Source organism: Dreissena polymorpha, chromosome 9 (assembly GCF_020536995.1).
Source record: "Dreissena polymorpha isolate Duluth1 chromosome 9, UMN_Dpol_1.0, whole genome shotgun sequence".
NCBI lineage: Eukaryota > Metazoa > Mollusca > Bivalvia > Myida > Dreissenidae > Dreissena > Dreissena polymorpha.
Window position 1 is genome coordinate 25,665,927 of NC_068363.1, and position 24,045 is coordinate 25,689,971.

Sequence of the window (24,045 nt, forward strand, 5' to 3'; positions counted from 1 at the left end):
TCAATTAGAATTGTAGATACTTGCTACATAGTAAGATCTATAGCTATACATAAAACAAAATTGCCACATCCTTTATTTGAACTGCACTTAAGTATGTTCATTTAACTGTAACATGTATTGTCAATATACTAAGATACGAAGAAGTAGCGATTTTCCAAATTAATGTCAAATCGCTAATAGCCATAGAGGTTCACAATGACGTCATGAATAGTTTATGTTCTTTTAGATGTGAAAGTCTGTTTGTCAGCGCGTACAATTAATGGTCAATATAACTTTAATTCGTTGAAGTACCCTTGCCGCTGGGAAATATAATTATATGTTTATTGTATCCATTGTTGCATGAAATTTATTTTCAACAACACTAACACATATCTGCCGACTCATTCTGCTGATATCACCATTGAATGTGTAGATATTCTAGTGCTTCCGTATGAAAATATTGAATAGTTTAAGTCAGCGTTTACAAAGTACAAAGCAGTTTTCTAAATTAACTATACTCTTTATTTTTATCGGATGTTTGTTATATATTTTACCGTTATAAATTATTAATTATCATGGGTATTAAACAACTTATAATATAAACTATACTAAATTACATTTGCTACTTGTACATTGCGCCAGTCCAACTCAGCTGCGTTTAGATATTACATATTAATTCAAAATAAAACAAAGTTTCACATATCTTATTTCGGTTGCAAAGGTTAAAATTGTAAATGGTTTCTAATCTAAAACTTTAAATCAATAATGCGCAAAAAACCGAACTATGCACTTTTGTAATGTTATTGGGACAGCCATAGTACATGAAAAGCTATCAGAAAATAACAGTGATTGTTTTCAAATTCATTGAACGCGTTACAAGTGAGTATATCCGTTTTATAGCAAATCTGAGTCGGTTTAAAATACTACAAGCAAAAAAATACTTTTAATGGGTTTATAAGATATAATTGCTAAGTGAATCTTTTACTGAAAAATAATCACTTTAAAGCTCATTTCTTTGTAAAATATTGACTTAGCTAGATATATGTAATAAACCCGTTAAACGCATTACGATGCAATGTTTTAAGAATAACTTATTACATCAATGTAAAGAAGTGAAACTCCAGCTGCTGGAGCAGTATTGAATTTTTATTATATACGATTAGTTGGTCCTTTATTTATGGCAAGTGACCGATTGCCAAAACAGTACAAACCGGCACAAAACAGCACAATACAAAACAACATAAACACATATAATAATTAAGCTGGGGTCACCGGTTTTAGAGAGCTCAACCTCACACTTGGCCAAGCAATATTCATGATACATTGAAGTGTAAATAAAATTTTACCTCATAGCATTGTAACTCAAATTAAACAATAATAAAAGGGAATTAAAACGCATTCAATTTAATTACCATTTAATTACTCAATGGTAGGAAAGATACCAGAGCAAGAGAGTGACAATTTTTTTAGGCACGATGAAATAAAACTACAAACAAGTGTCAACTACATTACTTCTTTTTAGAAAAAGATTTAAGAATATAGCGTCGTGTAGTAAATATTTTAGATCAACATCGCGCAAACATTATAACTAACTATATGCACAACATTTCATTTCATTAAAGTAAAAATTATATAAACATGTCTCATTGTTTTTTTTTAAAGTTGAACTCGGTTGTCCTGGTAAACGTTGGATGATTGGCATGCATGTAAGTATAAGATGGAAACGGGATCTGAAGGGAGTAAAAATGTGTTGTCAATGCAGGTCAGCTCAGTTCATGATATGATTTAAGATGACTGAGTATTTGTCTATATGCAATTTATTGGAGAAACTGGTTTGGGAATCAGATGAATTAATAGCTTGCAATTTGTTAAAATACCTCACTGATAACAAGAAATAATTACTTTATTTTCATGAATAATCATGTAAATGTTTCAACTATCAAGGGTATTACACAACTAATTTGTATAGCATAGCTATTCATAATCTAAAATCGAATGTCTGATTCTAATGTAAAATTGAGTCGATTCTTAAAAAACATGCATGTTGTCGGGCATATTAAATAGTCCTCTAGCACTCCACACTAAACTTGGTTTTCCTATTTCTGTTATATCTCATTCTTGATTTGAATCGTTTGATTTCATTAGAATTTGGACATGAAAATTACAATCACAATTGTATAGTTCATGCCCAAGACATGTAGAGTGGTTTTCCAATTTAAAATACATCCAACATTTTATATTGCATGAAAATACCATGAAGTGCTCCACAGTTTCATGTTGTCGTTACTTCATTTTGTCTCAATCAATTTGTTTTCTCTATAAACAATATTGCAAAACGAGAGTCAAGGTTAAAAAAAAATGCTCTTCTCGCTTCATTTTATACCAAATCCTATTGATCGGTTCATTTTAAAGCGAGTAGTGTCGTTTGCAAGCGAAAAGATGGCGAAGTTCGATATTTTATATCATAGTCAAACTAAAAGGGAAAGCATCATCAACAATAATATTTTATTTTGTATTTGCACGTGAAAACCATGTGTTAAATGCCCGCTTCAACACCGACTCATCGATAGAGTTGTATCGGCTGTTGAAATATTATCCGAAAAAGGCGTTATATTCGAAACGAAGATGTTTTCAATTTTACAAGCAGGGTTCTTTTTCCACTTTTTGGCAAGATAGCCCATGGCTTTGGAATTGGGAATTTTATTGGCATTTTCATGAAATTTTGGGAAAATAAATTCCTTGGCCCTTTTTTTTCCACACGAAATGTCCACTGATTAGGGAAATACTAAATTTGATATAACTCTTTATAATCATTCAAATTAAAAGAACAAAATCATAAAATACTTTGTTAGATGTAATTGAATTAAAATTGAGATAAAATACGAATTAGACACTTCTTTTAAAAAAAAAATAAAATATTTTTTTTGTTTTTTTTGGAAATTGGGAATTTTTGGCCACATTTTGGGAAAAAAGTATACTTTTTGGGATTGGGAACATAGCCGAATTTCGGCTATAAAATCGGGCCAAAAAAAACCCTGACAAGATAGACAATACAAGATTAACCCATTGCAATACCTTGGTAGAGAAAAGCAGTAGCATATATGCTAACCCTTTGGACACAATTACTGTAACCAAGCATTGAAAACGTACCTGTCTCAGCCAAAACTAATTATGCAAGTAGAAATTCAGTGCCCGTTTTGTGGAACTGGCTGAGCCTATGCTTGCCATTTGGGAGCAAGTCAATTAAATATGAAGTGAGAGCGAAACACACTGCGAGTATTTTATTAATTTGTTAACCAGTCCTGTATTCAAGTTTGCACAATGTACGAGCCTGTGTGTGGGTACACGTTCCTTACCGGGTAGATCAGGAGAACCTGTGGGATCTTATACGTAACATATGGAAACCTGTCTCACAATCGAATAGTTATAATGTTTTGCCACAACATTTGCTTAATATGTGGGTACCTGTCTATTAACTGGAGTGGAAATGTGCCGACCATGGCTTATGCCTACCAAGTGAGTACAGTTGGATTGTAGTTCAGTACGAGGGAAGTAGTAATGAATGTATTAATCAATGCTAGCATCAAATATTTCAGCAGCTCGGTAGTTAACATGTAACAGCAATAGGCGCATCGAATATATCACATATTGTACAATTTCTTATGATAAATTTAATTGGTTTATTATAATTACAGGGGTTTTTATCAGATTTTGGGGAAAGGGCCTGGCCTTTTTTGAGGGGAAAAAATTGCGCGAAACGTCGAATTTTGGGGAAAAAAATGTGCGAAAAGCTGGATTTTGGGGAAAATAAGCAAAGTCTAAAATAATCAATTTAACCTATTTTACTGTTTTTAAAACAAATTCAAGGCGACAGATAATTTAATTATGCAAGATTTTTCTAGTTTCTACAGTGGATCAGGTTAACTTATATATTAAAAGTTAAAAAAAAAAAAAAAAAAAAAAAAACATTTTTTTTTTTTTTTTTAGGGGAAAATGAAATCTAGGGGAAAATTTACCAGCTGAGGGGAAAAAAAATCCGAGGGGAAAGGGCCGATTTTCGGCGGGTCCCAAAGAAGGAAAACAAACCTGATTATTAAGTTCCTCGTGTTCAGTGTTTGCTGAATTTGGTATAAGAGTGGTGCTTTTTGACCTCACCAAGTTCACCAAAATACATACACACGAACTGCAATTGCCTCTTTTAAAGTTTAACAGCTAGTTTTAAGAACGAGATACTACAAGTACTGAAGTAACCTACTTCATGTTTACGCCTCGTGACTAAAACGTACATAACGTACATTAAGCATGTGAAAGTGTCGATATTGGTGATGTTATTGCCTTTCAGATTATGTTTGCAATATTTGTAATTAGTTTTAACATTGGAGACCATATCATTAATCGGTAAAACATTGTTTCGCAGTTCACATTTTCCGTGTTTTTTTTTCAATCCAAAGGTTCATGCTAATGAACGACACAAGATTGGCAGACTTGTCATAAACATATATTATATTTCAATACGTGATGTTAATAAAGCTACGTGAGTATGTAGGGTTGATCACACAATTTGCTTACATACTTGTTTTAATTCAACATATGGCGATATTTATTTAAATGCGCACAAATCGCGATCAGAACCACTATCAATTTGACACTTACTACACACAAGTGTAGCATGCGCATTATTGGAAAATAAATATCTTCAGTTAAGGCGACCATCGTTTGCTTGAGTGTATTCTTCAGAGTATTGTAGATATTTCGAGTACTGCGAAGTATCCTTTACTCTTCCAGAGCTCCAGATAAGGTTTTGTGAAATTCTTAAATTACTACCAGATTTTCAAAAAGAATACTTAACTCTGAAATTTTATTCTTAACGTTACTACTAAGTTTTGGAAAATAATTCTTATTTTTTCTAAATGACCTAAAAATAAATAATAATGGTTATTTTCATGCAAAATAAAATCAAAATAAACATACTAGCAACTTTATTTATGCGAGTTCAACAGTGTCTTTTCAGTATTATACAATGTTATTTTTCAAATACCTTCATATGCCCAAACTGTGCTTAGATTGTATGCCTTAGATGAATTTTTACATATTTCACAATTAAAACGGGTCTCCCCTTCAATCTTTTCAAGGATTAGCCACGGGACTTGTCCCTTCCACTCGTTCAATGTGTTTGTGTGTTTAAGTTTGGACCCGTCGTGTCGCGTTTTTGTTTAGCTTTTTCGACTGTGTCGGCAACTGAACAAACAACATCGTATATTATCTTTTCTATAATGTCTTTCTTAACATTTAACTTCGGCTCACTTTGCCTACAATATGTTAAAAGCGTGTTTTCGGACGCTTTGCAGTTTTTTAGGACGTTCTCTGGGCGCCGTCATTTCTTTTTTGACAGACAGACTGTATACGCCGCTTTTATTGGAAAAAATGCGCTTTGTTATACAAACCCGATAACCATTCTATATAAGCACCGCAAAGATCTTTAATACGCGAAAAGAACTCAATAAAATCGATACGATCCGATGTAAAAATAATATTCGTAACTTGATTTTGAAATTCTTAATGGTACGACAAGATTTTAAAATAAATACGTAACGGACTAGAAAATAATTCGTAATTACGAAAATACGACCCTTATCTGGAGCTCTGCTCTTCATTGTGGAAACCGGATTCATCAAATGAGAATGATCACGTTCAAACCAAGCTGAGACTAACATGTTGTTTCGTATAGTTTGGAGTAGTGTACATATTTTTGATTACGTGTAAATCTCTTCTTGTATTACCTCGTAATCAAGATTCGTTTGTTTAAACATGTATATTACCAATAAAAATCATGTTGTGACATAAGAAAAGGCTATTATAGTATCACAAAAGAATCGAATATAAAAAAGCTACGTTTTAATTTACTTTCAATATTGTCGCTATTGCTGGCTGGGGTTTAATTGTTAATTTTTAGTTAAACAAAAAGTTCGTGCTAATGAACGACACAAGATTGGCAGATTTGTCATAAACATACATTATATTTCAATATGTGATGTTAATAAAGCTACGTGAGAATGTTGGTTTGATCACATAATTTGATTACAAATTAGTTTTAATTCAACATATGGGTGTATTTATTAAATGCACATAAATGGCGACCAAAACCACTATCAATTTGGCATTTACAACACACACCACTGAGCATGCGGCACTATCTATCTATCTATCTATCTATCTATCTATCTATCTATCTATCTATCTATCTATCTATCTATCTATCTATCTATCTATCTATCTATCTATCTATCTATCTATCTATCTATCTATCTTAAATAATTTTAATAAGCGTGCTCAGTTCATATACACTCGTAATTTAAAATCAATCCCCCCACCCCGTTTTAAAATATCAGCTTTATCCACAGGCAGCAGTATCATAAATCCCCCCGGGACCTCCCCCCCCCTCGAGCTTACCCCAGGGGTTCCAGATTGTTAAATGTACACCTATTGTGTATGGTTTTACTTTCCAACAACGAATATTGACAAAAATAACAGTTTAAAAAATACCCCTCATAATTATTATATATACACAACATATTTTCCCGCAACATCAATCGGTCCGGATTTAAATGGGGAAAAGTGTCCGAAAATTTATATCCGAAATCATGACAAATTACGTTAAAATATATGCCATTGATTTTGCTATTCATGAAGATGGTATAATAAATGAACAAGTTAAATTCCCTTAGGCATTATTTTTAAACGGAACATACGAGTTTTCTCATTTTGTTTTATCATTTGCTATTTCATTGACATTGGTTGTTTCGTGTGCTGTTTTATCCGAAGACCTATAGATAACATGTTATCTATAGGTCTTTGTTTTATCTGACTGTTTTTCATCGTTGTCAATATTATTAGTCTGCGTAAATCTACCGATGTTTTAAATCGTTGTCAACTCGATAATAGCTTACAAACATGCATTGAACCCAACAAATGTCTGTGCGTAGGATTGTTACTGACAATAACAAAACCAAATATTTAAGAAATAATTAATGTACGTTATAGTTTGTAGTCGAATAACCCACGGCTGATAGTTAAGATGCGTAGGGATTATATGGTTTGAAACCACGCATCTAAACTTTCGGTCGTGGGTTATTCAACAACAAACAATAAAGAACACGAATTATTTCGATTCTAACACGATTTTTACTGAAGATTTATACAATGTAAATTATTTTTCTAGTGTACTATTTTATGTGAAGTTCCTCCCATAAAAATAACTTTCGGCTGTTCTGTCGATCAGATCCACGACTTTTATTTATTTATTGCCGAATTATTACGCTGGTGAAAAATGTAGCGGCATATTTTGTTAAATTATAGCGCGTGATTTCAGTGTACAAGGTCCGCCCACAATTATTGCAGAATATCCGATTTTCTTCTTTGTTTATATGACAGTTTACTATATCATGCATGAAATGCACAATTTCCACGAGGATAACATTGAGGTTTGTATCTCCGAAATAACTGTCAACGATTTTATCCTCTACACGGACTCTAGTATACACTCCGTGTCCTGGACGAGTACACCTTGCGGACCGATTGTGCTAGGTATAAGCCAGTGAAATTACCGATTTATATTGACACGGGGTTATTCACGCGTGACTAATACACAGCCGCGCGAATCTTCGCTGCTTAGGGCCATACTCTGATACTATCGGCTGACGTGCAAAAATCTGGTCCTGACCGGTTTAGAGACTGCAGCGAATGGTTAATCACACATAATCGAGATAAGAATGTAATTAGGGTGTGCACTGTGTAATCGATTTCATGACATGGGAAGTTTAGCAAACAGAATCAGACCGACTGTTTGGGATTTTCAATCGGTCTTTCATGACCTCAATCGGTCTAGAACTGACAAAACCGACAAAAATATGATCCCTGTACACAAGGTATGAAACGCACTACATACCTATTGCTGAAAGATTGTGGAACACTAGTTCTGGCTACCATAACTTTAAATGTCGCTTTTTATGATTTTTGACTGGCGCGACTATATAGTTATGGACCAACCCCATTAGGAAAGTCAACCAGAAATTCCCGAAAAGTTGACAGTTTACAAAGACCGGTCCAAAACAGCTTTTAAATGCAGTTGTTGGTCCAAATCAACCACTGGATTGGAAAGATTGACATTTTTCACATTTAACTGATATATTCTTTCACAAAATACTATCTTAAACATTAAAAATGTATCCATTCTGCTCTTACATATCGAGAAAAACAGCGATGTGACAGACTTTCTTGAAATGCAAATCTCCCGAGATTTCACGGTCATATGACGCTATTTCTTTTTTTAGTAACAAACCATGTGCTCAAGTATTTTCAAATTCAGAATGACATTTCCCGGTATTTTAATTATTCTGGCTTATTTTGTAAACAAATTGGAGTGTCAATACAAAGTCGAAGTAAGTATTATATAAAACTACCTGATTCACAATGAAATCAGTCTTATAATCCACCAGACGTAAGTTGTTAATCACAAATAATAGATTTCAGAAAACGAAAGTAATGTTTACAATATCAGCATAAAATGTCAAGGTCGATCCGAAAGTATCCAAATGAAAACTCGTCACATGACAAAGCGACAATAGCTCAAAATTGTGAATTTCAGACTGATGAGAGTTATTTTGATCTATTGTAAGATGCATTTGAAACATTTGAACCTTAAAATATTCCTCGATGCAGTAATTTATATTCATTCACCAATATATGTAGAAATGTATCCAAGAAAATGAGCTTTCTTTGATTTATAGCGTGACATAAATATGTTACGACTCTGGTTAACTTTCGATACGGGGTTAGCTTCAGCGTACAGGTCTGTCAATACTATATAAACTGTACGCTGAAGTTTCTTTAGCTAGTGGAACACTGGACGTGACCTTTTTCACCGAAAACACACATGTTCCCATGCAGTTGTCGACAAAATACAACTGGATTCGTTAAAAGACAGTAAAAGCAACGTGATAACACAACTAACCGATCTCCTTCTAGGCTAATAACTTTAATATTCAATTAAATTTGACTTTCTCGCTATATGTCACTTGGTGTATCATCAACACATGTACACCATTTTAATTTTATAACGCGTCATCTGGTTGGTTGTTCTCATTGTGTTGGCCAATGATATGGCGTTTTAAAATCGAGCATTCGATCGACAAAATATGACAGCAAAACACAGACATGTAGCGAGAAAAGCGAATTTAATGGAATATTAAAGTTATTAGCCGAGTTGGAGATCGGTTAGAAGTGTAATCTCGTTGCTTTTACTGTATTTAACAAATCCAGTTGCATTTTGTCGGCAACTGCATGGAAACACGTGTGTTTTCGATGAAAAAGGTCACGTCCAGTGTTCCACAATCTTTCAGCAATAGGCATATAGTGCGTTTCATACCTTGTGTATATATATAATACATATATGAGGGTTATTTTTTCATACTGTGTATTTTTGTCAATATTCGTTGTTGAAAAGTCAAACCATACACAATAGGTGTGCATTTAACAATCTGGAACCCCTGGGGTAAGCTCGAGGGGGGGGGGGGAAGGTCCCGGGGGGGGGGAATTTATGATACTGCTGCCTGTGGCTTTATCACACGAGCATCAAACGTGACTGTGAGTCATTGAGACACCAAACAACTCAATTATTTTGACCGAATCTAGTGCGTTGTGATATTTAACCTAGAGCAAGCGTCTTATTAAAAAAATTTGAAATTTAATAACATATTAATGTACAGATTCACCTTTAACAGTCAATTAAAAATGATTCAAAGTATAAGCTGACAATATTTACAACATAGTTGGATTCGCAGACATCGATAATTATATAAAAATAGAAATTCGGGAATAGCATTTAAATAAGCGATTTAAGATTTGGCATTTCATATAAATACCAGCGTAACTTTGATAGACACAACAATGATCATGCATTATATAATTAAAGAGCTACTTACATTGTTTGTTAAGGTTTCGCAACTTATTCCAGAAGTTCTAACATGGCCGCCATAACCTGCATGAATTTTGCGGGAACGTCTCTTTTCCATTGTCTGAAATGTCTCTTTTCCATTGTCTGCAATAAGGCAGTGAAAAACCAAATTACGCAACTGTTTTTTTTGATTCATCAAAACAGTTCAACGCTAAATAGTTTGTGCATGATGTTCAAAAGATTTAAGTTACATTGAAAAGCGAATACGTTTGTTCGTAAAGCAGAACTTTGCTTTACGATGTGCCCTTTTATGGTTGATGCCGAATGCTCCATAATGTGATAATTGTAACAATAATTTAGGTGGGGGGCTAGGGGGCTAAAGCCCCCCCCCCCAGCTGGCTGGCTAGACACGATTTTTAATAAAAATGAGCCCCTTACAGTTTCAATCCACTTGTGTATTTCCTGTCATTTGTCCCTAATTAAGCCATAAACAGCTGTAGATTTGTGTGATTAGCCCCCAGGCATGTGTACAGACGATCTAACCTTCGTCAGCTAAAGTGCACGGTTCATTGACTGTAAGTAATAAACTGCGCTATTTGATTGGCTGAAGAAGATACATTCAACTAATGAAATTCATCCATACATTTAGCTATAGATAAATGTTCACAAATGGCTGCCGCATGAGACTTGTGAAAAACAATATTTCAATTTGTAGCAATTAAAGAGTTTAGACGAACGCAATGGACAATCATAATTATTTTTTCGGTAATTTCTTTGATGAATTTAATTGGTATTAGCTCTTTAGAGTGATAATCCTTTTGAGTAACAAGTTATTGCCAGTGAAATTCAACTGCACACTTAATGAATGGCAATTATTTTTTTTTTATTTTTTTTTACAAATCGGGCTAACTGCTTTGATGTTCATCCATACTTTTTAAAATTAAAAAAGACTCAAAAATGAAGAATTACTTTGCTATATGAAACTAAATCATTTTCTTAAAGCGTGACAACATCGAGGCAGCAACACCCGAATTAAACTACACAGAAACCTAACGACTCCCTTTGTTAACACTTTTGTGAACGAAATGGACACCCGATTCAGTGATTTGCAGACTAAGGCAGCCATAGGATTGAAGTTTATACCTTAACAAATGTGCGCCTCTCCTGTCAGTGCTAGTGACCTTGAATGGTTCATTGATGATCAACCTTCCCCTCAGTCCCTCCCTGCTGAGTTGCACTTTTATGGCAGGCTAGGTGGAAAGGTGTACCCAACCCACCTACTACCCTTCAGGGCTCTGTTGCACATTGTGATTCCCAGCTGTACCCCATCATTTACACTGTTTTGTCCATATCATGTGTGTTCCCTGTTACATCATGCGAGTGTGAAAGGAGTATCAGTGCCCAAGGACTTGTTAAGACAAAACTAAGATCATCAATGGGTCAGGACAGGTTGTCCGCTGTGTGCCTGCTTTCCATTCATAGGGACATGGACATAAACATTTTAATGTTGTACCTAAGTTGACCTAGTAGGATATCCAACAAGGTTAAATAGGAGGTCAACCCATCAAACTCTGTTGAAAAAGTTATGGATAAAGATAATGTCTCCCACCACTTTTGTGGTTTAATAGACATTTGATTTACCCCTGTGTGTCTGTCTGTCCGTGTGTCTGTCACACTTGATGTGTGAACTCAAGTTCTTATTCGTTTTACATGCACTTTTATCATGCAAAATGCTGATTAGATAGCAGGAAATCGCATCATTTCAATGTGCCATTTTAAAAAAATTCGTCGACGGAAGGGGACACCCCTCCCGCACCCTCTCCTGTTGAGCCCCCCTCTGAAAATTTTCTGGATACGCCTCTGTTGTTTTTATATTTTGCAATATTTTTATAACCAGTAGTTGTTCGCCATTTGGACAAACCATATGTGTATGAGACCCAATTAAGTAATGTGTGTAGAAATATAAAAGGTATCGTTTATATGTTTGTCCAAAGTTAAGTACGAGCAACATTCGCCATGTAATATCTTATTTTTGCAACTTATGAGATATCAATAGTTTTGCGTTCCATTAATTATTTTGGTAAGAGGCGATACGGGGCATGAACGGTAATGTATTACCTATTTATTATAAGTAATAAGTTAGCATTTACGCGAACACGGCTTGTTTTGATAAAGTATTGATTGGCCATATTTAATTATTGCCAATTTGGTTCCCGAAATGAAGATTATTACATGTTTCGCCTGTTAAGGAAATCGATGCCTCCTAAAAATAATTTTTGAGATTGATGTAGTCTCTAAAGAGAGACGTGACGGCTCTCGGTTCGTAAAAGCACATTTATCCCCCAACTGCAAGTTACGTAAATGTTTTTGTTTAACATGATAGCGTGATCTCGAAAAGTGTCGTTTTGATAGAAGCTATTGTGAGTTTAATCGCAGACAAGGGCTGTGTGTTATACTTGTTTTATTAAATCGACAATACATTGACAATATTGGTTCGAATGCTACCAGAAAAAGCAACCGGCTCTGTTAAAATAAACTATTATTTGCTAGTTGTAAATGTTTTTTAAATGTATTTGAGCAGGAAAAGTAGTTCTTGAATTTAGAAAGTCTCTGGGTAGTTAGTTGTCGTTGAACTTGTCATTTTTGTGTGGTGATGATTAACTATGATATATTTTATTCTTCGTTGGGTGAAAACACATGTTTATGAATATTTGTACAATATTATATACAGTATTTGGTGTTTCGTTAATATGATTTATGAAATTAACCATTATAGTCAAGCTATCGTTCCAACTGTAATTGATTTTGTGACATAAGACAATTGTTTTATTCTCTCGCGAAATTATCGATTACTAAGAAGCTACGCTTTAATTACCTTTTCCTTTTAATTTGGTCGCTTTCGCGGGCTTTGGTTTAAATATCATCATTATTGATTTATAAGCCCACAGGGGATTTAAAAATGATTGGAATAATTTTATTTAATTTAAGTGTGATAATAAGTGCCGGCACTCTCGCGTGGGAACGAAGATTGTGACCGATTCATAGACAGGCGTCTAGAAAGTTGGAATAAATTATCGAGGAAATTCGTTTCACACACCAAAACAAACTCCAAACCATTCCTATTCGAATAGCATAATTTCTAGTTTGATATATGGAATAATGAGTACTGAAAATTGTGCAACGACTTCTTTCCACATCATATTATAAAAAAACGCTATGAATTGAATATAAACATTTTCTCATGATAATTATAAAAAATGGAACTGAGCACTTCTATATATTTTGCTAATACAATACAAAACAGTTTTATTTAAACTTCCTCAGTGTACTGGAAAACTGAAAACTTAATATCTGACTAAACATCCTATATGTATCGTGAACAAAACAAAAAGAATGAAAACGAGGTAACTGCTGACAAACCACCTTGTTCAACAGTGAGGCTATCATAACCACTAGCAGTTAAAGGTTACTACTATTCCCCGACATATTTCACGTTATCTAGAACAGTGATCCACAAGTGTATCTTGTCACTCGGACCTAGCAGTTCAAAACGTACCATTGGTCAACATGGTTTACATTCAATTTAAATTGATAAATCGTTGTACATTTATGACTTTCCACAGGCAAGGAAATAATTCTATGCATGTTAGCTTTGATAGCAGAGTTCAAGAATACCAGTACAGAATACCAGTGCACCATGACCAATTTCACCACAGAGGTAAGAAGTTGAACGACTGATTCTGGAAGGTTTAACTTGCACTATTCGTTTCATAATGTAAATTTAGTACACAATGGATCTGTATTTGACATTTTATCCGAACACAGCACATATCCGATCACTGCACACGAATACATATACATTAAGAACTGTCAAAACAATATTGGGCCACAGATGCAACATAGTTTAATTTACAATTTGGGAGAGCAAATGCTAAATAATAATAGTAATCGAAAAGCTAATTGATACAGCTTATTTCAATTCACTCATGTATTTTGGATATGATTCTTTATTAAGCAAAACATTCTCGTTGACGCGTATGTGAGGGTTTAACAATCAACGTTTTATTTGCTTTCTATGATCAAGTATGACTTTCAAGGTAGCGATGTAATTAGCCTAGTTTTTTCCATCTTATTTCGAAATTCATTAATAACACACACTTCATTTGTATAAAACAACTATTGGTATATGAACTTTTCCTTTTATTATGATCTCGACCTTGACGATATTCATAACTGTATTTAGCCGACTCATATAAATAAACATATGTTCCAAATAACTAGTAGAATGATTATCTTCAATAAATAAAGAAGTTATAGAACATACAATACCTTTTTGAGTAATAATAGTGTTTGCACGACCTTAAACTGATTTTTACCTTTATCTTTAAAGCAGCTTGATTTGTGTGTAAAACGCATACTCGAAGATAGGATATATGTTTAAATTATTTGAAAATCTATATTTGTGTGTTTAAATTGTTAGAGGCGGACTTCCAAAACTTTGACATATACGTTCTGTATTTTGACATTATACCTCTAAATATGACATTGACCTTACAGCCTTTGACATTATACCTCTAAATATGACATTGACCTTGAAGCCATGCAGTTCTTGCATATGACAACAATATAGGTGAACTGTTGTTCTTTAACTCTTTAAGGCATCGATGTAAGTTACAGGCTGGGAAAGTTTCAGGATGGGAAGACAGGCAAACAAACGTGTGGGTCAAATTATGAGAAAAGTGATATTATATATCTTCAACATTTACTCAGAATAGTGTTATACTTTTGATTATTGTCATGCGAAATTCCCATCGAAGTAGCTTTCAATGATGGCAGTGTAAATAATCATGCAAAACCAGATTTGAAATAAAATCAAACCTGCATCATAATACATGTGCTAGCAAATACAGATTGCTCTAAACCAAGCTAAGCATTTATGTTTCATCTGTTAGTCAGATCAGACATGTACCTTGGATTGAGAATATGCTACGCACTGTTAAGTATCCCACACAATTGTTAACGCGATGAAATGATAGAAGTTAACACTCATTAAGGGAAGTTATTTTACTTGTTTACTTAAGAGACACATACAGCCACAGGAAATTTATATATCTTGAAAAGGACTTGTCATATTCTTAAAAAAGAAAGGTTATATCGTTATGTTTTTAAAATTTGACAAGATAGAGATCTAAGCACGCAATCTTAACAATTCAATCAAAAATAGAATGTCACACGGAAACCTAAACCTGCCTTACCCTGCAAATCTTTTGAATAATTAAATCAGGACGTCTTTATAAAAATTTACATTCTGATATATATGTAACAATACATACGAAACATATTTAACTTATAACATAGCTTAGAAATAAGGACAAGGTTTAAAGTATGCACTTATTTTGTAACTTTTCTGTAAGTCGTTGATCAAGTTAAGAGTGTGCATTGCATACACTACGTCCTTGATTGTGCACATTCAGTGCTATTTATCAGGAACTTGGACATGAGAAAGTGTACGCTTCAAACAGGGTAATACAGAGTAATGCCTATTTGTAAAGAATAATTATTATGGTTTGCGCAAACAATATAGTGAGCTAAGGCAAAGCATATCACTTATCACTACTACTATTGGTTTCATAAAAATAAAAACTCGGTGTTTAATTGGTTAAAATCTTAATGTTACAATTATGAGGTATACGTTCTTGAAAATAAATGTTGCATTGCCGTGTAACAGGCGCGCATTCGTGTAACAATTTTGTGAAATATAGTCATGATCTGCCAAATGATCACATTTTCAGACTCAAATTAATTACACATCGTTAATTCGATTAAATACTTCACATTGTTCCTGAGGAGGAAGACGCAGTTTTTATTACCGATTTGGTAGAAAGAATGCATGGAAACCAAATTGACCGAAACAGAAAAAGAGTTAAAAAAATCGTGCACGCTCTATAAACAGCTTTTAACCGCTTAAACTTATTTTTCGAAATACTCATGCTTGTTGAGACCCTTTCGAGTATCGCTTCCTTGTTTAATGGCTGATGAAGATCCGCGAAGTTATTTTAAATGTGTTACGCCAAATATCAAATCATACCATTAATTTATTCAACAACTAAGTATGTTTACGATTTTATGTGCGTTTTTAAGTCAAAAGGTTCGGCATTAAGATCACTTCAAATTATTATATTATCAACAACACGTACTCAATATATTTTTAAAGGAGATTATGCGATTTGAATATGTGTACAATTGTAATATATTGATAAAAAAATGTTACAATAACACAACATAGGCAAGAATAATTATTCATTGAAGATGAAATTATAAAATGCAGCAAAGACAAATTAGCGCCCCGAGCCGATTGTGACGAAGATATTTCGTACATATTTTCTTACAGAAACCAATGCATTCGTCTTTTTATTAGGATAATAGTTAGTGTTCGAGTGTTGTGTTGTATGAATATATATCGTCGCAGGAAATGAAAATGATCCGTAAAACTAAATTTAGATTCACATAGTACATGTATGATGTACAGACATTTTCGATATCAGAATTAAATATCTGGATTGTTTCGCTTATTTTGACACACGTTCTTCTTAACTTTTATTTAAATTCATATTGAAATATATGTATAATATGATTTTTACACATTTTATATAAATTCAAAAATATCTGACAAAATCGTATAATCTCCCTTTAATATATATTTCATATATTCAAACGCAACGACATCTCCAGGTTTAACCTATCATCTTCAAGTTCAATGATTTATATTGACAACAACAGTTTTGCAAAAATTTTACAGTCCTTTGTCATTGCGGCGCAATGAAACTTTGTCTGAATTTAGCATACGCATATATCTCAATTCCTGCCTGCATTTAAGTTCACAAAATGTAGTCATGTAACTGTGTCTGACTTTTCATTGGGGCTGCATTATTGACATTTTAAATGAGCAATCGCTTGTTATATAGAGAAATACCCTTTCTATTGAGAACATAAAACCTTTAAGCGGAATCCATAGTAATCCGAATGGCGTATTGTAAGTTTTTATATTCAACATAAGTTTCGATGTAACAATGAACCGCTTATAAATATTATTTTTTAATATAAGACATATTTTCAATTGCATTCTCTTATTTTACCTTCAAACACGATTATAGACTTTGAATTATTTTCATTGGTTCTTGTGTGTACTTGCTGGTTGGTAACCTATGATTAGTCTTTTTCAGTGCAATATTATGTTTTTCTATTATTTTGATATAAACATACATGATTGATTTATCAGTCAACATTCCATCTAACAATGTCTGGTACTTCTGCTAAGGTATTAAACAATGAACTAATTCAGGGATAGGTTATTATTATAACATTGTTCGTATAAGGGACACTCTGTCTCATCATGACTTTCACTTCTGACAAGTTTTCAGAAAACCAATAAAGCTGAATAAATTTATGTTCTCATAAATGGGCTGACCATTTACTTGAACTGTCAAATTGGCAATGAACATATGAACCAGGGCCCTCTTGTTTGTTTCATGGCATCGAACAATGATTGTCACTTCTTCCAAGCAATACAAATACATCCATGCTATGCAATGCTAAGCTCTGGAAAATTTTTGAATAGTTATATTCTATATGTGTGTTAATTTAATGTGAATTTGAACAACGACCCATTGACTTCGTTCTTGTGATTGGCATTTCGTGTCAAAACGTTTTTTTCTGATGCTAAATAACTTTAACAAATTGAAAAATGTATAAGGGGTAGATATTCAAAATTGGTCATGAAATGTTCATGCTGAATTGACCTTAGACTTTCACGCGACTAAATGGCGACTCGTTGGCCTATCACGATTATTAATGGATGCTGAACAAGATTTATGTCTAGACATAGTGTACAGGTGGGATTTCAAACACATCACTATATACATGTTTATGTTACACGAATTTCAGACCCGCAGGCCTGTTTCATGTGCACTGCATTCTGTCTACGCATAATGATCACAATTCGGATTTTAATTTGATATGAATGTCTCTCTTATACTAACATAGAGAGCAGGTTAATCAATGCGATATACCATCATATTTATTAAATAATGTAAAACTATTTGAAACAACACATGTTTGTCTTATCTTTACGTTTGATATTGAATTATGTTAATGTGATGTTAATGACAATATTCTGATGACTTAATTACCTTATTTGACATCTGATCTTGAATTATGACATTGATCTTAGACCTAGTAAGTTGGGTTTTGATTAAAGCAACCTGTCTGATCATGCACATACAAATTGCAAACGAGTGATCTAGTTGTTAACCCTAGTTGCAACGTGTCGAATAAGGCCGATATATCATTTAAATTTTGGCCTTACGTGAACCCGCATTGAAACTGGGTCGATATATCATTAGAACAAATAGTATAACCAAATTTAATGAAGAGTGTGTAGTAAATGTAGTATAGTGATCGACACCATGTGACCGAGTTTTAAAGTGAGCGCATTGTTTTGACCGAGTTTCATGAAGATATGTGGATCAATGGTGCCTCTTGATGTTCATTTGATATGTTTTTAATTTGACCATGCGCTTGACCACGCACAACCCAGTTTCAAACTCGATCGAGATATCACTTGTACAAATATTCCAACCAAGATGAAAGACAATTTAAAAATACAGTTGAACTCAATAGTGTTGAAAGCTGTTTCTTTAAGTGTACTTAGTGACACGTGTTTTACCCCATGAACCCAGTTTCAAGCTGCTTTACAGCGAACAGTAAATGAATCTTTGAGACGACTCACTCGCAAAAATGTTACAGAACTAGTTCGTATAAGACACATATATTATCATTGAAATTAATATATATTACAGCGTGTTCGGTTTCCGTAACACATACATCTAAACAAAGTGATATACGAATTAAGAACCCGAATAAGAACATTTTAACAAAACATATCAGTGCAAATATATATTATGAAAATGAAATTTGTACTGTACTTATAGAGCAAGCTAAACAGGAAACGCAGTTACCTCCTTTAACTTTACATTGTGCAATACTGATCGTCCACACGCATTAGTATCTTCAAGGCGAATGTTAACAATCAATCCAGTTATCAAGGTGGAAAAGCGAGCCGTACATTATTGGTATGGTATACTTTCTTAGTGGATAACCTTGTGTACAACGTTTGCCTGATATCAAATTACGAACTGCGATTAGGTTTAACTTTAAGACATTGTTAAACAATAGTGTTTAGAAATTGTGAAAGAAAATGGAGTTTACGCATGTCGCTGTTATTGTTAGAACAAGTGGTTTACGTATGCAATGCAAACCGTTTTTGGGGTGTTGTGGTGTTAATATTACCTTTATGTAATTTTCGTTCAGAGCAAGCTTTTTTTATTCGAAGCCACATTTCTTTAGAAAAAAAATGTAGCATCGACGTTTTAAAAAATGCTTCGGATTTACTTTTTTTATTTATACATGTCAATTTTAAAAGGCAGACAATACATCATTCTGACCATTATTTCGATCTTTTAAATCTTGTTTTAACGGACGGACGTGGAGTGAGACGGACCGATGGTAAACTTGAAGTGCTCTATTATGAAACACCCGTTACTATTCGTGTAAAATACTGACGACATTTGGTTATTTATTAAACACAACTTATTAAGGTCATACGAAAAGTTTATGTTCGGAACTAATTGCCAACTGTCTATATTTGCTTTTTAACAAAAGGTGCATATACAAATGTCTTTAAATCTTTAGATTATTAATTATAATTCATGTAAGGTGACCAGAAATAGTATTGTCAGTATACACATATTCTTAAAACGCCATTGCACATAACAGTAGTTGTTTGTATCTTGGGATTGGCGGTCATTGGTTAATTAGTTCAGATATGAATAGGGTCTATTGAATATATATTTCGCATACAGATTGTTCACCGAGCTAGAATTGGTTCATCCTAGGTTTATGTCATGCTTACCAGTAATTGGTAATCGTGCGTTATTTTATGTTTGCATGTTTGGAACGAATGATTTGCAACGCCTGACAAAGATGTTAAAACATTCTACTATGTTTATAATTGGAATCAAAACAAAACATTTTCAAAACAGATATGAATATTTGAAACTCTATTTGCAACGAAGAGCGCTATGTGTGGAAATATTTTAAACAAACATGCAAATGAAACAAAAAAGTCACAATAACGCAACATTCCTGTGTGATGTTTAAAAGAATGTGTCCACATTGAGCACCACACAAGCGTTAATAGTGGAGTTGGGTAGCGATTACGATAAAGGCACGGGTGATTTATACAATTAATTATTGAAGGCATTGAACCTTAAATGTACCAGTATTGTGCACTGCAAAATGTCAAACTTACTGTAAAGTATGTTATTAAGTATACGTAATTAAAATATTGTGTACAACTATTTCATGTAGTTAATTCTGCATTGTCTTTTTCAATTAGAAATAGAAAGCATGCTGACATATTTTAATAAAAAAATAAAATCTAAACTAATTCATTTGTTTTAAAGACCCGGTTTTTCTATACACAATTTCCAGCACCAGAAAATCTTACTGGAATGGTCAGAAGTGTACAAGTATGCCTTGATTCACTGAATGTTTACATGTTCAAATATATGTGTTTGTTTTCAAAATCATGTTCAAGGTTTTTGAATATTTAAGTTTAGTTAAGGATAATTTATGTACGCACGCATTACCTGGACAAGATGTGTGCACACACAACAATTTCCATAAATTTAAACGCAGTATCATACTAGGTAGTACTGTTTTTACAAATGCTCTATCCGAACTTGTTTGTTTTGTAGTATAAAACACGGCATCATTCACACAACCCATGAGCGATATGTTCTCTTGTGATCTACATATTAACAATTCCTCTATTCTAGTTTAAATACAGCTGATAGCAAAACTGTCCTGAAATTTTAGTTATACATTTATGAACTAAATATCACATTATGAATTATATAGACGTGCTAAATAATGAATGTGTAACCAAAATATGACAATAAACATAATTATTAAATGCAAAATACTTCTTTATTATGTGTTTAACCTTTTACCTCTTACATACGTATGTTTACGCATCTGTAGTCCCTTTGAAAGTTAAATTTAATTGAAGACCTTTTTAATTAGATTCACATTTTAAAGTCTTCATTTTCAAGCCTTAGAAACTGATGAGCAGCAAACAGCCTAAAACCTTAACAAACTGTGAGTTACTTGCAGACTGTTCTGGTTTTATGTTGCTTGCACATAGCCATTTCCCCTTTTCTTCTGAGTGGAAAAGGGTTAAATGAACACTGTTAATTTCGCAATAATAAGTAAAAACAAGATGTCGTTGTGAAACACTATGTCCTCCCATATATTTGACCTTTGACCTTGACGGATGACCTTGACCTTGACCTTTAACCACTCACAATGTGGAGCTCTATGAGATGCACATGCATGCCAAATATCAAGTTGTTATCTTCAATATTGCAAAACAGCTACCATTTCCCTCATCTGTAAAAAGTGTAGTTCATTTCAGTGAACGTGTTGTGACACATATGATATAATATGTTAATATGAATATGTTTAACATAGTAATCTAGCCATGCTGTAACCAAATGATGTAGTAGACTAATGCTATGCTGCTTAAAAGCCGACACCTGCATTGTAGAGATGCCAGTGAATCACTTGTATAATACAATTCAAGGTGTTTAATTACAAGCTTAAGCAATTTAAACAGTGAGCGAAAACCGGATTACACCAGAATAAGCTGCCTAACTTAACATCATTGTTATTTAAGTTCACAAACTAGCTGACCCAATCAATATAAAGCTTGCTTAAACCTCGTATAACGTTGAAAGAATGGGTCGAGCTATCGGGTAATAATGCAGAATTGACCACATTTGAAGCATGAATGACGTCGGTTCCTTCGTACGCAGTCACTTTATAGCTTGAACACAAACATAATGTTGTCGTCTGCCTATTAAATATCAATCGGGTTCAAAAGTCGTATACAGCAGAAGCGTGACAATGAATTATTTATTTAAACCCTGATTATGTGTAACCTTTATATCGATGATAGCATACATCCTTAGACAACTGAAAGCGGCGCAATGCAATCAAACTGAATTTATTAATTATTAAATATATTAACTACACCGCGTTTTAATTTCAAAATGAGTATAATCAAAGTGTCTGATTTATTCGACATATGAAGAGTAGTTTATCAATCTTGCTTACTATAGGAATGCCACTAACCTACGTGTCTTTGAAGTCATAAAATGGCTTCTTTAAGGTAAAGAGTCCTGTTGACCAAATAGACAAACCTTAAATCACAAAACACTATCGTCATTTTCAGTAAATATAAATCGGCCACGCTTTGAAAATGAAACAACATTTTTTGTACCTCCACATATTCATTAAGGATTAGATTTTAAAAACAATCATATTCATATTTAAAAAAAGACTCGTTAAAGAAAATGTTTAATTCTAAAATTAAAAGTTTTGAAATGACTGTAAGCCAATTTTTTTTGTGATATCGGTTAATGTAAATAACAAGATGACTTTGTAACTTGTGTTGTGACAAGTATGTGCTCATATGTTACATGCCATTTATAGGTAGTGTTTAAAATGTGTCCCATATGATATGCCTGTAGTGCTGCGTATCATTATTATGATTATTTAAGATTGTTATGTTCCATTTTAATGTTTTACTCTATTGACAACTGTATGTTAAATTATGACAAGTGATAATACGAGCTGTCTTTCCCATTAAAGTTAAATAATGACATAGCTCATTATGTTTATAAACCTTCAACTAAAAACTATTTGTTTTACCGAAATAGTGTCACAATAAAATACATTTGCCCTATTATGATGATGATGATGATTATTATTTTTATTTATAATTTGTAATTTATTATTATTATTATTTTAGTTTTACTGTTATTATTGTTGTTTTTATTATTAAAGATAAATAAATAAAAACACACCTGAGCAGATTTCGATATATACCCGACAACCACTATTGAATGAAGTGCGCCGAATTGAATGCCGAGTTAATTTGAAGCCGTGTAATAAGAGAACGCATGGTTTTAGAAATTTATAATGGGAAAATGTCTTCAAATGATACGAATGATCGGCTCTTTCTAAACTTTCCGTTCAAATTTATAAAGCCTTTGTTCAAAACATATTCTGTCAAATAAGTCTTTGGTATTCGATAATTATTTTGGCTTTAATGAAGCGGCACTAGCTGAAGCAGTATTCAACAGTCGTTTTCCCAATATCGCTAATATATGAGGTGAATGACTTGACATTCAATCTCATCATGATGTCATTTTCCTATGGTATCAAATATGGGTTTCAGTTGAAAAGGATAATATGAATACTATGCCAAAAACACTCTTTTTTTCAATATAGATTTTTCACATCAAAGCTTATTGAGAAATCAATATCATATCAAATGACTTTCTCATATACTAAATATACAACAATAATTGCAACAACTCAATTTACAAAAAAAAAGTTTAAAAGCACACTAACATAAGTAATAAAATAATCCAAACAAATGCAGACAAATACATGTAATACTAGTGTAGACTCTATTTTTTTATACTTTGGTTAAAAGTAATAGTATGCGGATTGGGTTATAATTCAATATTAGAGTAGATGAGTCTTGCTTAAAATATGCTTTCAAGAAACAGCATCCGGAAAAGGTTGTTAACTACTACAATATTAAGTTATTAACACTTGGATTTTGTCCGTCTTAAGTGTTTGCAATGTGTTTTTAACGTAATGACGATTGCATTTTATTAGTTTACGAATACCATTTTAAAATAAATATCAATGTAATATATTTTATACAGTTTCTTTTTTTGTTTATTTATGAATTTTAAACCGTCTAAAATAGTTTCATTTTCAATATAAAAAAGTTGAATATGCGCCTTTGAATGGGACATACAACTATTAAAACAATATGGTAATGTGAATTGTTTACAATACAACACTGATGTTTTATAAGTAATGAAAGTAAGGTCTTAATTTCATTCACAAATGCTGCTTAAATTGTTTTAGTGAGTGCATTACTTACTCTTATTTATTTTTTCGTCAAATTATTG

At 33.0% G+C, this 24,045-nt stretch overlaps 2 protein-coding genes and 1 long non-coding RNA gene across 9 annotated transcripts in view; 2 read left to right on the forward strand and 1 right to left on the reverse strand.

Moving 5' to 3' along the window:
* The window catches only part of LOC127843709 (endonuclease/exonuclease/phosphatase family domain-containing protein 1-like), a 560,124-nt gene that overhangs the window by 99,508 nt on the left and 436,571 nt on the right, over positions 1-24,045 (forward strand). The gene's annotated exons all lie outside the window — the stretch shown is intronic.
* The window catches only part of LOC127843721 (uncharacterized), a 238,962-nt gene that overhangs the window by 66,657 nt on the left and 148,260 nt on the right, over positions 1-24,045 (forward strand). The gene's annotated exons all lie outside the window — the stretch shown is intronic.
* LOC127843705 (uncharacterized) overlaps positions 1-24,045 on the reverse strand; it is a 253,090-nt gene that overhangs the window by 59,708 nt on the left and 169,337 nt on the right. Inside the window, exon 3 of one of the 7 annotated variants that reach the window (XM_052373436.1) lies at positions 9,960-10,075. The exons of the other annotated variants lie outside the window; for them this stretch is intronic. The gene's annotated coding sequence lies outside the window, so the exon portion shown is untranslated. The remainder of the gene's footprint in view (positions 1-9,959; positions 10,076-24,045) is intronic. 7 annotated transcript variants of the gene reach the window in all.